Here is a 15848-nt window from a genome sequence, read left to right as displayed (position 1 = left end):
CCTTTATCTACTGGCACTGGCTTGTAATACACCAGCATTCACAGAGGGAGCATGGAAGGCACACTGTTCCTGATTGGGTCCTTGTCCCTTCCCAGCTCTGCCAGGGGCCGAATGGTAGGGGCTCTGGCATCCCCTTGGGAAAGGAGATGGAGTGGTTTTTGTAGCTTAGAGTTAAGCTCTAAGACCTGAAGTTCAGGAGCTAGTCTGGGTAGTGAAGGACATAGATGTATGTCCTTATCCTGAGCCTCTTGGCAGTAGTAAATGTGAGAAGCCAAGGAGAGTGAGGGATACAAAATTTTCAAATGCCCCACTGGCCATCTCTGCCACAGAGATACCAGGAATACCCCCTGCCCTGGACAATATTTCACTCTGTAGCCTAAACTGCCTAGAACTCAGTATGTGGCTTGGGTTGGCCTTGAACTCATAAGCATATCTCCTACTTCAGTTTCTGGAGTGCTAGGATGATAGGAATAAGCCACCAAGCATCACTTGGCTAGGATCGATGGCTGGGCATTTGCTATGCCCCAGACTTGAACAGGTCAGGTGGAGCACACATTGCTAGAGTTGTCCCCTCCTTCTCTAGCTGTAGGTCCCCTGTAGAAGTCATTTTGAGTGCACAGAATAGGTGGGGCCTCCAGCTGCTGTCCAGCTGTGAAGGTCCCTTACAGGCCCCTGTTCAGAAAGAAGTATGGAGAGAGCGGGGGTGGGTGAGGCCTGGCTTAAGAATGATGGGGTGTTTCTTAGCTCTGTGAGCTCAAGACATATGGGGGATATAAGCCCAGGCACAGTGAGAATTATTGCCAACTGAAAAGGAATATGAAAACATTCAGGTAGAGGGACCCCCTTCCACCATCACTATACCACCCAATCCATCTGTACCCCTCTGGATAAGAGGATAGTGAGGGGCCACCTGAGAACTGTCCACCAGGACCCGTGTGATTCCAAAGTATGCTTTGTCCTGACGATGCACAGAGCAGGATCTGTGGAGTCAATAGCAATTCTGTAGGAGAAGGGCATGGAGCTGTTCCCACTTCCCTGTTTCAGTCCAGTGTCCACTTTCTTCCAACATTTGTCGTACCTGGCCTAGCACTTCACCCACCCACTGGCCTGCTCCTCAAGGTGCCCCTAGTGCCCTTACTTCTGGGTGACTCTGGTCTATGTTCCCTTTGAATTCCTCTTCTTGTACCGTACCCAGGCAAGCTTCTCTCTCCTCCCAGCCTCTCCCTTGAAAAAGTCTACTTACCAAAACTCATGTTGATGACAGGTCTTTGGGTGTGCTTGTGGCCTGGTGCCTCCACTCAGAAGCCTCTGGGATTTATCATCTGTGTGTCTGAGTTCATCATTCACATATCCAGTTTAGGTTGTTATACACAGTGCAAGTAGGAATCCTCCAGTCTACTAGTCAGCCTGATAACCCCAGTCAGCAAGATGCCAAAGGCCTTTGAGGATCTGAGAGGGACCCACATACTTTTCCTAGAAGTTACCTTAGACTGGGCAATAGTAAGGACTAAACTCTTTATGGAAAGATTTCCAGGGATCCAGGGAAGTTCTTGATGGGTGGGTGGGGGGTAGGAAGGGACTTGATCTTTTCAAATTCTGAGGTAGCAGAAAGACTGACAGGCCTGGAAATGCTCACTTCTATCTTTGCAGAACTGACCCCAAAGAGGGACAAGCACTTGCTTGTTCAAGAGCCCTGATTCCTTCACTTTCAGTCCACTTCTGTGTCGTTTCTTATGCAGTTAGTCATGTTTTGGCCAGAAATCTGGCTCCTTGCCTTCCTCCCCTAGACCCATGATCTGAGAACCATTTGGGGAAACACCTCCAGCTCCATCTTATGGTGTCAGGAGAATAGAGGTGCAGAACAATTTCTGGACAGCCGCACAGCAAACTAGGGGTGCCTGTTAGGGGTAGAGGCATGATGAGCAAGCAGATTGGAGGGAGCCAGAAATGCACACCCCCGCCTTCAGCACCCTCCAAATGTGCACATGATGGAAAAGCCTTTACAGCCAAGTGCCCTCCCTCCAGGAAGAAAAACCCACAACTGGGGAACATCTGGATCAAACCGCTGCCATGAAAGCACAACATCAAACGAGGTTTTCCTAGCAACCCTGCCCACAGGCCCTGGTCCAAGAAAAATTGCAGGTCTTCCTGCTTGAAGTTTTTAAGTGTCACAGAACCCCTCAAACTTGAGATCTGACCTGATTCACCAGAGACAGATGTCCCCAATGAGCTTGCTTGGGTTTGATCACCCCAGCAGGAGAAGGTTCTTGTGTGACCCAATCCTGGCTGAGCTAGGGCTCAGGAAGCCTGGGATTTAAAGCTGTGTGGTGAGGGGCTCCTGCAGTTCAGAAGTGGGGCTGGGGAGCCACAGGACAGGTGGGTCTTTTAAAACGTGCCTACATCAAAGGTTCCCTTCCAGGCTCTGGCGCCTGGAGTGGGGGGTGGAGAGAGGAACTTGGTGAGTTCACCACATAGCTGCACGTAGGGGAAGCTGTGTGTCTGAGAACTTGTGGGGAATGTGCAGAGGGGGAAGGCGGCCTCTCCCCAGAGGGGAGGGAGGGCAAGGGGGTTTCTCATTTCCCAAATAGCCTCCCGGGCCAAGGAAAATGGGGCCATATGCTCTCTCCCTCCCTGTCTGTGCCTGGAGGAGAGCAGAAGGGGAGGGCCGCATTCTTCCAGTGTGGGGGAGGATGGAGCAGCTGCTGCTGCAGGGAGTGTAGGGGGTGGGTGGGGGCTGGGGGGGATTCCCACTCGGGTGGGAGCTGGTGAAGTGTGCATGTTTCACAAAGGTGGGAAAGAAGAGGGCTGTAGAGCAAAGAGATCCTGGGAGTTAGTCAGTCAGTCAGCTCTTCTAGGTGCTCCTCCACTCCGGACATCTTGCAGGCTGAGTGGTATATTGTGGAGCAGGTTTAGTCCCCCAGGTCAGGCTGGAAACTCAGTTCAGATGAAGTCATTTGACTGGAGCTTGGGAGTCTGGTTGTTGGACTGTGACCCTGGTTTAAGAAGCCAGGGATTTATTCTCAGAGTGGAAGGTAGCCTTCAGTTGGGCAGATCATAGGGTGCTGTTGACATATCCCCTTCAGGAAGTCAGCTCCAGTGCTTTCAGAGATATAGGTATATATCTTCCCCCCGCCCCCACCACCATGTCTCATGTTTCTAGTTTGGGGATCAGCTCACATTGAGATCATTGGTGATTTCTCTCACCAAATGGGTAACCAGTGCCAGTGTCTCCTTTTTGCCCCTAGCAGTGGGCAATGCTACCCTGCAGTACTAGCCAGTGTCCCTGCCATAACATTCTGGAGGTGAAGGGAAAGCCAGGCAATGACTCCTTAGCAACCTGAGGCCCTAGAGGGATGTTCTGCCTTCCAGATTGCACAGGCGGTATCCAGCTGACCTCTTCTTGGGGTCTTCTGGGAGTGGACAGACCTTTAGCCTGCCTCTGAAACTCATTTTATAAGGCTCATCCTTATCATCAGGTTTATTATTGTGACTTTAAATAATCGTTCTATTTTCCCTCCCCCCCTCCACTCCTCTCTCTTGGTCACACGAGGCCAAATGCTTGTTAGGTTCACACTGCCCCTCCTCTGTCTGGAAGGTACTGACAGGTGGGCTGGCTGAGCTTTCCCAGAGTGCTCCATCTTTTGACAATTTCCTGGATCTGCCCTTTGGAGTGTTTTGTTTTTTAGAAGAGTAGTTTTGGGCCTAAGTAATAGTTCAGTGGGTAAAGGTCCTTGTCACCAAGCCTGACAACTTAAAGTTCAATTCCTGCGACCCATATGACATAAAGAGAACTAACTCTTGCAAGTTGTCCCCTGCTCTCCACACATGTGCCATGGCATGCACACACACACACACACACACACACACACACACACGGTGGGGGGGGGATGTTAATGGACGGAGTCCTGCTGGAGCTTTGCAGCTGAGCTTCTGTGACCTGCCAAACCAGAGGTCTTATTTGGGTGACTTGGGGTTCTGTCCCAGTGAGATAAGGACCCAGGGGCTTGAATGGTTCTGCAGTAGGAACCTGTGCTTGAGGGGTGGGTCATTGTGACAGAGAACAATAGGAAAATATGGTGACAGCAGAGAGGAGGGAAGGAAGGGCAGGATAGAGAAGAGGGGATATGCAGAGTTTGGCAGACATCAAAGAGGTAGAGCAACTTGCCTGCAGGTGAGGGTGCATATATGAGCCTGGTGGGCTGGTGTGGATGTACCCTTGGGCAACTGTTGGCATTTACCCGGAATTCACCTCTCCATCACCATGTCTATTCCTTCACTGTCCAGCTTTCCTTCATCACCTGTTACACCCCCCACTCCCTAACTCCAGACCCAGCTTGATAGATGTCTGGAAATATCACCCAACAACAAATATGGTGTTGCCCTGTATTCTGGAGGGCTTCTCTAAGGGATTCTCTAAGGGCTTCCACTGCCTTTGAAGTGGATGGACTGAAGATTGGTGAGCTGTGTGCTGAGGGAAGATCTCTCTGCTGTCAGTGTGGTGAGGAAGATCTCTACTTTGAGCCCTTTTTTTAAGGGCTGAGGTGTTGACACTTCAGTTATCAAAACTTGGGTTTTTATCCCAGAAGGTGAGGCTGACAGGTTTGCTAAGTGTCTCTGGATTGCTCAGTTCTGAAGACACCAATGCCTGCATTCCCAGAGCACAACTCTAGGTGGTGCCATTCATATAGCATTCCATATGTGGATTCAAATACCACCAGGGACATATGGGTGGTGGGCCATCTTAATGCCCCTTTCAGAACTACTGCTGATATTCAAATGAAAGAGAAATGGATAAAATGATGGTTGAAATTAAGTCCTCATGAGAGGTAGGTACTAGAAAAATGGAGCTGTACCCTGGAGCAACATGCAGTCTAAGATTAGCATGGAGCAGAAATGATAAAGCACTTCCATTGGGAAAGAAAAATGCCCTTTAAAATCCCTAGACGGAAAGCTGATGGTGGTCACATATGGAACCTGCTGTTATCTCAGCAATCAGGAGGCCAAAGTAGTAAGGTCATGAGTTCAAGGTCATCCTGTGCTACAAAGAAAACCCCATCTTAAAGAAACAAAATGGGGCTTGATACTTAGCTGGCACACATCTAATCTGAGGTGAATAGGGACCAGCGTCTGTGTGCATTCCAGGATTCTTGAGAGCCGAGTGGCTTGGCCACACAGGTTACATTTGTGCTTGTGAACAAGAAATTGCTGAAATCAGAAATGGAATCTTGGCCCATATGGGGGTCAGGGATTTGTTTCCTTCCTTTTTCTCCTTCTTAGGAAAGCTTAGTTCATTATTTAAGATGAAAAAGAACAACCAGATGAATGAAGGAAGGATCTCCGGGAATGATAAGTAACACCCTCCAGATGTGGCCATTGAGCTGGGCAGGATTAGCTGCTTGGAGTGGTCATATTACAGCTGCATAGCCTCTCTTCCAGAGTGTTTTGGCATCTGTGACTCAGTTTTTGGATTGCTGGTTGCATTATTTGCCTTTTATCAAATCACTGAAATTAATAGTTTATACTGATTGATTCAAATATTTTATAAACTGGCTCCAAAGTAAATTTAAAATATATACATATTAGTGTGTGTATGTGTGTGTGGTGTGTGTTCACATGGGCTCTCCCTTGCCTGAATGTATGTATATACACCACATGTGTGCAGGAACCAGTGGAAGCTAAGAGGGTGTTGGATACCACGGACCTAGAGTCACAGGCAGTTATGAGTGACCATGTGTGTGCTGGGAACTGAACCCAGGTCCTCTGTAAGAGCAGCTACTGTTTAACCACTGAACATGTCTTTAGCTCCTAATGCCATTATTTTGTTTGTTTCTTGGTATAGCCCTGGTTTCCCTGGAACTTGATCTGTAGACCAGGATGGGTTTGAAATTGGAGATCTGCCTGCTTCTGCTTCTGCCTCCCAAGTGCTGGGACTAAAGCTACGATGCCTAGCCTCCTAAAGCTAATTTTTATTTATTTTATTTTATTTATTTATTTATTTATTTTTGGTTTTTTTTTCGAGACAGTTTTTCTCTGTATAGCCCTGGCTGTCCTGGAACTCACTTTGTAGATCAGGCTGGCCTCGAACTCAGAAATCTGTCTGCCTCTGCCTCCCAAGTGCTGGGATTAAAGGTGTATGCCACCACCGCCTGGCCTAAAGCTAATTTTTAATGATGGCATCACAAATATTTTAATCAACAGAGGTGCATTTAAAAGTACTTTCATGTCCTCCTACCAGGACTGTTTTGAAGGTTAGCCCTCAGCTGTCCCACTGCATTGGCTTAAAGGTACTAGTCATGGATAAATATCCTGTGTTCTGCCATAAGATAATGTACTCTACCATCTCCCTTCCCCTACAACAGGGACAGCAATGACTTTTTCTCATCGGGCACCACTCATATTTGCCTTTGACAAAGGAAAGATGAAACAGGGTCCCATTGCTGTGCCCACAGGGCAGGCCCAAGGAAAGAAATATGCCAGTTTCCAATGAGGAGGTGGGGTTTTTACCCGAACTGTAGCAACAACCAGCTACACCAAGTCTTTGATCACTCTCAAGAGGACTTACTTAACTGGGAAATGATTACATAGTTCTATTTCAGGGTCCAGATTCCTTTTTGAGATTTATTTACTTTATATGTATGAGTGCTTTACCTACATATATGTATATATACCATGTATAAGCCTGGTGCCCAAGGAGGTCAGAAGAAGGTGCCAGATTACTGGTGGAGTATGGATGATTACAAACCACCCTGGGGGTGCTGGGAACTGAGAACTTGAGTCCTCTGTAAGGGCAGAGAGCTCTTAACCATTGAACCATCTCTACAGACCTATGATTCTTTTCTTTGACTTTATTTAATGGCTCATACTTTTAATTTCAGTGCTATGGAGGCAGAGGCAGGCTGATCTCTGTGAGTTCAAGATCATCCTGATCTACAATTGAGTTCCAGGCCAGCCAGGGCTATATATAGAGACTCAGCCATAAAAACAACAACAACAAAATTGTTTATGGTGCTGGAGCTCAAACTGGAAACTTTACACATGGTAGGCAAGAACGGTATCCTTGAGTTGACTTATACTTCTTCAGCCCCAGATTAGTTCCTTATTTGTTTACAATTCATGTGTAAAAATCATCCCTAAGGTTTAAAAGAGGGAATCTGTCAATTTATAAATTATGTAAAGTTCACTTTTTACAGTGGAGGACAGAAGCTAGCCATGTTGGTAACCTGTAATCTCATCTTTCAAGAGGATGAGGCAAAAGGATCACCAGCTTGAGGCCAGCTCAAGCCTCACGGTAAGGCCCTGTCAGACAACAAAACAAGAGGGGGCTATGGGACTCATAGCAAATGGAAATGAAGAACTATAAGTGTAGAAATTTCTAGAGTGCAGGAAGAACATGGGTCAGGGAGACTGAGGCAAGTGGGAACTCTTGCTTGCTTTGGGCAGAGGGATGTTGTTTCCTTTGATAAGGTAAGGTGGTCAGCCAGGCTGAGACCAGGAGGAGGTAACTGCCAGCAGGCCCCACCAGGCAGAAAGTTCAATGAAGTTTTGCTGCCAGCCTGCTTAGGCTAACATTCTCAGGAATTCACTGAGAGAAGACACCTATTTCCCCAGCTTTTACAGCTCTTACGATTCCTGAAACTCTGGCAAGGGGCTTCCTTGTGGATTTTAATTAGGTGACTAATTTTTCTATTGGGTCCTTAGATATTTCAGAGCTGGTCCCACTCCTTCTAGTTGCCCACCTGCCTCCCAAGTATGAGGAGCAGAGATGAGAGAATTGCCCCGCCTTGGCCTAGCTCAGGAAGCAGCGAGCTGGGAGGTGGAAATCCCTCTGTCACCTCCATGCCTCTGAGACCAGTGACACCTGTACAAAGGAGTCCTCCAGATTCTCTGGGCTAATGAGTAACACAGTGTGGAGAACATGGCCTTTCTATGCTAAATCCTGGCTGAGCTCGAAGCTGTTTACCCTCCACCCAAGGATTAGGAACCTGTTTGAGTTAGAAGGGCAGAAAAAGGCCAGGGCTTGGCTCTACCTCCCACCTGCTTTCAGGAGCTTAAGCTGGGTGCTGAACCAGCAGGAGGGGAAAGAGAGAAAAAGAGAGAAGGGGGGGGGGGGAGAGGTGAGAGGTGAGAGAAACCTTCTCCAATATTTCTTTCCTATTGATCTGTTTTGCAGCTGCTTGGCTAGCTTTTGAATCTTGATCCTCTCCACCCAGCTTCCCCTCTTGCCACAGCCCTTGTCAAATATCAACATGTCTTGGAAGTGAGGGAAGGAGCAAGAGAGAGGGGTGCTGTGTTGTCATGATGGTGACTAGGATCCTATATGTGCTTTCCTATATGGGGAGGGGGTGTCCCCTCCCAAGATCCCTGCCCAACATCTGACTTCATCTTGAAAGAAAGAGAAAGTTAGACTCTAGGAAGGACTTACTTTTTAGTAGCAGAAGCAACTCCTTTAGAGTTTAATAAAAATTCAAGTTCAGTATTTTATTGAGAGCAACGAGGTCTTAAAATGAAACAGTGAAAAGTCTGTTCCCTCAGGTGTCCTGCTGTTGGGGACATTGTCACTTGCTGTTGAAGCACAGAGCTCTTTTCTGGCAATGTGTGCCTGCACGTGTGCACACACACATGTATGCAGGTTTGTTCACCACGGCATGCCCATGAAGTTATGTGCCACAGACACAAACATACAATCTGGCAGAGACCAACAAGTATCTTACAGAAAACAGAAAGTAAAGCCTCTATCCATTAGTGGTCCAGGGTGCTGTTCAAAGAAGCCTCCAGTGACTGTCAGGGTGAGGCCAACATCAGCCATGGTGAACATAGCTGTCCTTCCTTAGAGTCCCTGTACAGGATTGGAAAACACAGGTTCTTGGGGGAGCAGGTCTAGAATAAATAGCATATTTCCCTACCAGAGCCCTCAGAAACACAGCAGGCTCGCCTCTGTTTGTCTGGAAGATTCAGCAAGCAGTTGCTCTGCTGGGATCTCTGGTGCTGTGGTGCCGGCACTCAAGGGTTGGCTTTCTTGGGGCAAAGTCCTGCTTTAATGGAGAGCAGGGTACATTGCTGGCTTGTCCACCATCTCTGAAGCTGTATGGAAGCCCAGGACAGAAAGGGTATGTGACATAGAGATATTTTGTAGCCTTGAATTGAATAAAAGCAGATTTGGAGGGAACACAGGATTAACATAGTGCAGAACCCAAGGATTCCAAGGAGAGGGAACAAAGGTCTAAGAGAGAAGGGGAAGACTGTGGATGGATGTGGAGTGTCTGTGTTCATCTGGAAGGGGAGGGGAAGAGGAAGGCCGTGGTGAAAAGAAAAGAAGAAATTAAAATGAGCCAGGTGGTGGTGGCAGAGGTGGATCTCTGAGTTCAAGACTAGCCTGGTCTACAGAGTGAGTTCCAGGACAGCCAAGGCTACACAGAGAAACCCTGTCTCGAAAAACCAAAAAAGAAAGAAAGAAAGAAATTAAAATGAAGGCCCGAGCCTGCTAAAGAGTGCCAGATTCACACAAAGGGTGGGAGAAGCAATGTGTGAGCCAAGAAGGGCTAATAGGCAGCAGCAATTCAAGGGAAGAGCCCCAGAGAGAGACAGTAGTGTCTTCCGAAAAAGTGGGCAGGAAGGCAGGGAGAAGAGGAGCTGCAAAGGAAGGCCCTGCCCACTGGGCCACAGAGGCTGATGACTGGACCTGTTTCTCTCTCTTCTGGTTCCAAGCCAGGGTTTTAGCCCCCACCAGCCTCCCTGAGCCCAGGGCTAAGACTGACAGGACTGCAGCTTCTCTGGGTCCTGGGTAGATTTGAATAATTAAGTCATCTGGATTCTTATGATTTACCATTTTCAATGATAAATAGACAGCGCCCAAGCCAGCCAGTTGGCAAAACTCTGGCTGCTAGTTATAATCTGTCAAGCTGCCAGCAGATTCATGTTTTATGCTAATGGAGAGAGACTCATTGACTAGGGGCGGCTGCGACCCGGTCAGCTTTTTCCTCAGGCACCCCAGAGGTCGAGAGGTTGGGGAAGAAGGGTTGAGGCTGATATGGATTTTCTGTAAGGGTCAGTGTAATTTTGTAATAATTCAGCGGTGCACACAAACTGACAAATGGAGGGTCACGTATGCAGAGATATGTTCAGGTCCCATACACCCATATCACCCTCCACACACTGGCAGTTGGACCTGTGCAGGCCTTTGGGCTTGGGGCGCCTAAGATAGGACTGGGCACACTTCTTCACCCCTGCAACCATCTTGAACACACACACCCTGTGTTCACCTTCAGAGGTTTGATTATACCAAGATAAACTTATAGACATATTCGGCAGCCTGGAGAAATGGATGATATCACCCCCACACTCAGGTACCCACACTGTGACAGAACAGTCTGCCTTACAAAGCTGAGAGGTACCCAGTACCTCCATCCCTCTTCCATCCATCCCATGACCTTTATTTATTTCAGGGCATGAAAGCACCAAGTCCAGTGCATTTTCCCAATGGGGAAAGCAGTGGGCTGTGTGTCATCCTGCTGACTGGGGTGGCAGAGACAGACCTGAGAAGACAGGAGAGTCTGAGACCTGACAAATGTAAAGGCTTCCGTGAAAATCAGCTGACAGACACCAAATTTGTCTTTTTTTCATCTGTTTATTTGTATATCTATCCACAACACATGGAGGTCTCAGGGTGGCAAAGATCTTCGATCCTCGTGGCACTCGGAGGTAAAGGCAGTCCTTTGCCCGTGATGAGTACTAAAGAAAATATTAACAGAGCAGACAGCTGCAGCTACTGGCTGTAAAGTGGATAAGATTGCTCATTTTCCCTCCTAGGTCTCCACCTCAACAAATGTGGATATCATTGCTGGCTTGAGGGGTCTGAGAACAGGTATGGGTCTGGGTGAAGACCTCCTGTTCCTGGATGTGGAAATCCTGGCCTTTGGTGCGATAGGAAATGCTAATTCTAGACCAATTAAAAGAGCCTGGTCTCTCTTCTGACCTCCAGGTGCCCTCACAACAGATCAATGTGTGCAGGGAGAACAGAGATGGAGGCAGGTGCCCTTCTGCTAAGAAGAGAATTTGAATTTTCTTTGATTATGAGCAGGGCTGAAAGCTGCAGGTCCTTCCTTCCAGCAGCTTTGTGGTTGACAGGAAAGGGGCACAGGGAAAGATGAGCAGAGCAGGGTTAAACATTCATTTTTCCCATCTCCAGATCTGAGGAGGTGCAAGGACAAACCATACAAAATTGAGAAGAGCAAGGAGCTCAAAGGAGGAACTGAATTTTGCCACCTAGCTTTGCTCCTCATGGCTGTTCTGAGATAGTGATTCCTTCAAAGCACACTGGGTTCTCCTCTTTTTTTGCAGGGCCAGAGGGAGTAAGGAAGTGAGTATGGTCCACATCCTTTCCACAGTCAACTGGATTGAGTCACCTTTCTTGGGGCAGGGGATAGCTAATGAGGGCAATCCACATTCTGATATTCAGGGCCAGAATCCTCTAGCCTCTTCACCCAAGGGAAACAAGACCCCCAAATACACAAAGAATAGGGAAATGTGCTTTTCTTTTTAGAAAGTTTAAGGTTCTAATTTGTGTCACTGACCCCCACCCCCAGAGAGCAGTAACTTTGGGGACACCAGCACCTCTGTCTCAGAAACAGGGATGAAGTGGAAATGGAAATGGAAATGCAGAATTGTCTACAGTGAGTTAAGGATATGAAGGTTAAAGTAACAACTGGTACCTTGCCCCTGGTTAGCAAAGCCCAGCCTCTCACTTAGGGCCTTTTTGAATCCCTGTATTTGCATCCTCATTATAAACTCCAGAGGCAGAGGGTATGCCAATCAGCCTCAGGGTCTCAGAGCAGAGCCTGCTGGGATACAAAAAGCAATAGTCCTGGCTCAGCATAGACAAAGGGGGAGAGAACAGCAGAAAAAAACAAAGGGGGGAGGTGGAGGGAGGAGGAGGAGAGAAGAGGGAGGGGGAGGATTGGAAGTGCTGGACAGAGGCCTCCTTGAAGTGGGTACTGTGAAGATTTCACTGAACTAGCTTACCTCCCTAGCTGTTGGACTGGGGGATTTCTCAGCCAATGCTCAAGGGTTACACTGCTCTTGGAAGACCTGACCCAATGACTTATCCCATCCCACTTTGGGGTAACAAAGGAGATGCACTTTTATCTTATTTTCGTGGTGCTGATGATTGAATCCCCCTCACAAGTACTCTCTCACACACAAATGTACAAATGAACCTGAATCCTACACATATACATATATTATACACCCACAAAGAAACCTGAGATCATGATATGGAGAAGGGGATAGCTCAGGGAGACAGCACCTGCCCAGCATGTGTGACATACTGGGTTTGAGTCTCAACATCAAAACAAAACAAAACTTGAATCTAATTGGGCAGTTTCCATAGAGCACTATAGACAAGGCATAGGGGATATAGTACAGGCCCAACAGGCAACAAACACTCAAATATACCAAGTTGATTCTTCTCCAAGCAGAGTCTAAAGTCATTTTGACAACTCATCCCTTGTATGAGTTCTGTAAATTACCATATGCACCCAAGACTTGCTTGGCCCAGAGACTGTCCCCATCCCGTTTCTTACACAGAATTCATTCTTTGATTCCTCCAGAGTTTGTAAACTTCATACAAAACTCCTCTCAAATGAATCTCACCTGTCCAAGCCTGGGCGAACCCCTTAACTTTGTATGTAATTCTTTTGGGAATGAGGGTAGCAAAGAATTTGCTAAGGATAGAATATTTTTCTTTAAGCAGTATATGGTGGCTTATGCTTGTAAATTTCAGCACTCAAAAGGATGAGGCAGGCAGTCTGCTATGAGTTCAAGGACATCATGAACTACATAGGAAGTACCAGGCCAGCCTAGGCTTTAGAGTGAGACCTTGTCCCAGAAACAACAAAATCAAGGTTTTTCTTCGTGAAGAAAACAAAGATCCCCTCTCCTACCTGGTGGAACAGGCCCCCTCTTCTTCCTTTTCCCCTGTACCTATTAAGAAAGCCAAAAGCTGCTGAGCAATCTTGTGGTTCAAAGGGCTCATTTGGCAGATGATCAAACCAAGGAGCAGGGTCACAGAGGTGAAGCACCCAGAGCCCAGAGCAGGGTGGCCCAGTCTGCTGATCCCCTTCGGCAGAAGGTCAAGATAAAGTACTGTGGTCCTCAGGCTTTGGCCTACACTTGTTCAGCAACATCATCTTGGCTGGGTGATAGAGCACGACAAGCCGGTGAGATAGGCTGGGAATGAATCTCAATCTCTTTCTCTCTCTCTCTCTCTCTCTCTCTCTCTCTCTCTCTCTCTCTCTCTCTCTCTCTCTCTCTTGTTCTCTCTCTCTCCTCTCTGTTTTACCCCTCATTTTAACACAAAACCAAATCAAACCCAAATATGAGCCAGATTCTGCCTCTCCATTCTGCCCTCTACCAATATTTCTTTTCTGTATGCTTACCTCCTTCCTGGTCTCTCAGAGTCTCTTCCTCTGGCTGGGCATTTGGGCTTTTACAGGCATGTAGACACATTTTTTTCCTGCCTGCCCAGTCTCTTGTCTTTGTTCTGCATTTTCCTGGCACATCTTGCTATCTTTCTTTGTTTCTAAGTCTATTTTACAGTGTACAGATAGCATAAATGGGCCCTTCCCCAGAGGAAGGCCTGGTCAGCATCCCCTACCCACCCTTCACCCTGTTCTTTCTCAGTTCCCCTCAGGTTGGGACCCTATTCCTAGATGTCCCCTTACTTAACATGTCCCAGTGGGTAGGACCCACTACAGGCTTAGAAAAGCCAGTCCAAACCATTGTAGCTCCATCAATCCTAAGAGAAAAAGAGGATGAGGGGAATGAAAAAAGAAAAGAAGAGACAGGCCCACATTTGGTGTGTGTGTGTGTGTGTGTGTGTGTGTGTGTGTGAAAAGACAGATGCAAAGGGAGTAGATTTATTGTAGGGGGAGGGGGAAGCCAATGATCCTGTACTTTTCTCTGAAAAGCTTTGTGTTTGGTTTTGTTTTTTCCCAGAGTGCTAGGATTGCAGGCATGAGTCACCACATCATACACCTATTTGAGTACTATTGACTTGGTGCCTGCTTCTTTAGGTTCCTCTCAAGGTCCAGATTTGGCCACCCATGGCAAACTTATTTTAAGCAGCATCTCCACCCCACCCCACTCCCTACCCAGCTCTTCTAACCCAGTGGTGGTCTGGGAGAACCCAGTTCCTGGACAAAGCTTCCCCTCCCCCACAGATGCTCCAGGATAAGTGGGGCCTAGTGGCCTGCAGAGCCAGAGACTCTATGCACGATGCACTCCAAGAAACCCACTGCCCTTCCCAAAAATTGCTCCAAATGCAATTTATTAGTTTTTAGTTTTTGTATTTGCCTTTAGCCTAATTCCTCCAGCTTCGGGTTCCCAGGGGCCCTGACCTAAAAACCTCAAGCACAGATACACCCCAGGCACCAGTTAGGTGGCACCTGCGGTAGCCTGCCTGACCCACTACCCCTGAAACAACTGCTGTCCACTCCTACGCCCTGCCTTCTCTTCTACTCCCGCTCCAAAGTAGTTCTCTGGACGACTTCTGATCTTAACTCCCTTTGAAAGCCTTCTCATCTCTTCCTGTAGGGTATCTCTCAGGAGGTGCAATCAGCCCCCAGAGCAGCCTCTTTCCCTGGCCTCCTTGGGGCACTGGAGAAGGCAGGAAGGTTGTAGATTGTAGAGCAGGTGAGAGTTGCACACAGCCTAGAAAGATGGATCTCTGAGTCAAACTAGATTAGAAACAATAGTAAATGCACTGGGAGTGTTCCTTCTTGCACCTCTTCTAAACTAAAATCAGTAGAAGGGTCCCAGGAAAGGCTGAGCCTTATCCCACCTACTTCCCAGCACAGCCAGAAACTCTCTGGGGGTCCTTTCCCTTTCTGTGGATCTGTTCGTTGGGATCTCCGAGGGTCCCTAGGGCCTATTGGGATGAGTAGGTTTGGGACTACTAGGTTCTTCGAGTGTACTTAATCCAGACCCTGGAATCAGCAATACCTCCCTTACCTAAAACCTCAAACCCCAACTCTGCTTCCCTCCCCAGCCCCTAAGCATTTGGAAAAAAACTTTTTGAAGTTCCTTCAAGTTGCATTTGGGGAAAAGAATCCCCTGCGGACTCTGGTCCCTTTGCCCCTATTTTCACTTTTCTTCCTCAGTCTCTGAAGCATCCCTACTCTTCCCACCCCTGCCAGCTGCCACCCTAACGCCCAAACTCAGGAAGGAGATGCCCTAAGCCCAAAACTTATGGTTGCCCACCCCCAGCCCAAATCCTTCGGAGGGCCTCAGGCGCGCGAGTCAGAGTTCGCCTGCAAAGAAAGCAGCGTGGAGAAAGGGGGAAGGGGGGGAGAACCGGAGCTGCACATTTCCAGACTGAAGCTTCGCGCTCCAGGCCCCGCTCACCTGCTCCAGACAGGCTCCCATAGATTTTCGTCCACTCAAAAGTTTGTCCCCTTCGCAAAGGATTTCCAGGAGAGGCTCACATTTGACTCTGGTGGTGGGGGTGAGGAGCCCGGGAGGGCGCAGACGCCTGATCTAAAGCGAAGATCATGGGGAAGCGGGTCGCGTGTGACTGTCCCCAAAGTAAGGGCGAAGCGGCGATCTACAGAGCATCCGAGAGCGCCCTGGTTGCCTAGCCCCGGGACGGCCCCCGGCCACAGCGTGCTAACGTAGAGGAGGAGAACACTGGGCAGCTAAACGGAAGGATAGAGCCCAGGATTCTAGGGACGTCCGTCGTGTCTTCAATTTCTGCCCCGGCGGGTGTGCCCCAGCCCACAACATTCTCTGGACCCCTCTGGGCAGCGCTCAGGATTCCCACTTGTCGGAAAGGAAGGATGAGGGGCCCCTTGCCC

General features: G+C 48.2%; 2 long non-coding RNA genes across 4 annotated transcripts; one reads left to right on the top strand and one right to left on the bottom strand.

The window, feature by feature from the left end:
• The first annotated feature begins 4102 nt into the window (after nucleotides 1–4102).
• On the top strand, nucleotides 4103–10971 carry LOC116080752. The gene is made up of 3 exons (XR_004114591.1): nucleotides 4103–4171; nucleotides 7191–7288; nucleotides 10443–10971. It is a non-coding gene; the product is annotated as an uncharacterized LOC116080752 (long non-coding RNA).
• On the bottom strand, nucleotides 10605–15842 carry LOC116080744. 3 transcript variants are annotated; one of them, XR_004114590.1, is made up of 3 exons: nucleotides 15400–15842; nucleotides 11709–11837; nucleotides 10605–10728 (listed from the first exon to the last, which is right to left on the bottom strand). It is a non-coding gene; the product is annotated as an uncharacterized LOC116080744 (long non-coding RNA). The 3 variants fall into 3 exon arrangements; XR_004114588.1 differs by having other exon boundaries at nucleotides 11709–11834; XR_004114587.1 differs by lacking the exon at nucleotides 11709–11837.
• Between the last annotated feature and the right edge of the window lie 6 nt (nucleotides 15843–15848).

Source organism: Mastomys coucha, unplaced genomic scaffold, assembly GCF_008632895.1.
Source record: "Mastomys coucha isolate ucsf_1 unplaced genomic scaffold, UCSF_Mcou_1 pScaffold11, whole genome shotgun sequence".
NCBI lineage: Eukaryota > Metazoa > Chordata > Mammalia > Rodentia > Muridae > Mastomys > Mastomys coucha.
This window is presented reverse-complemented; position numbering and strand designations above follow the sequence as displayed.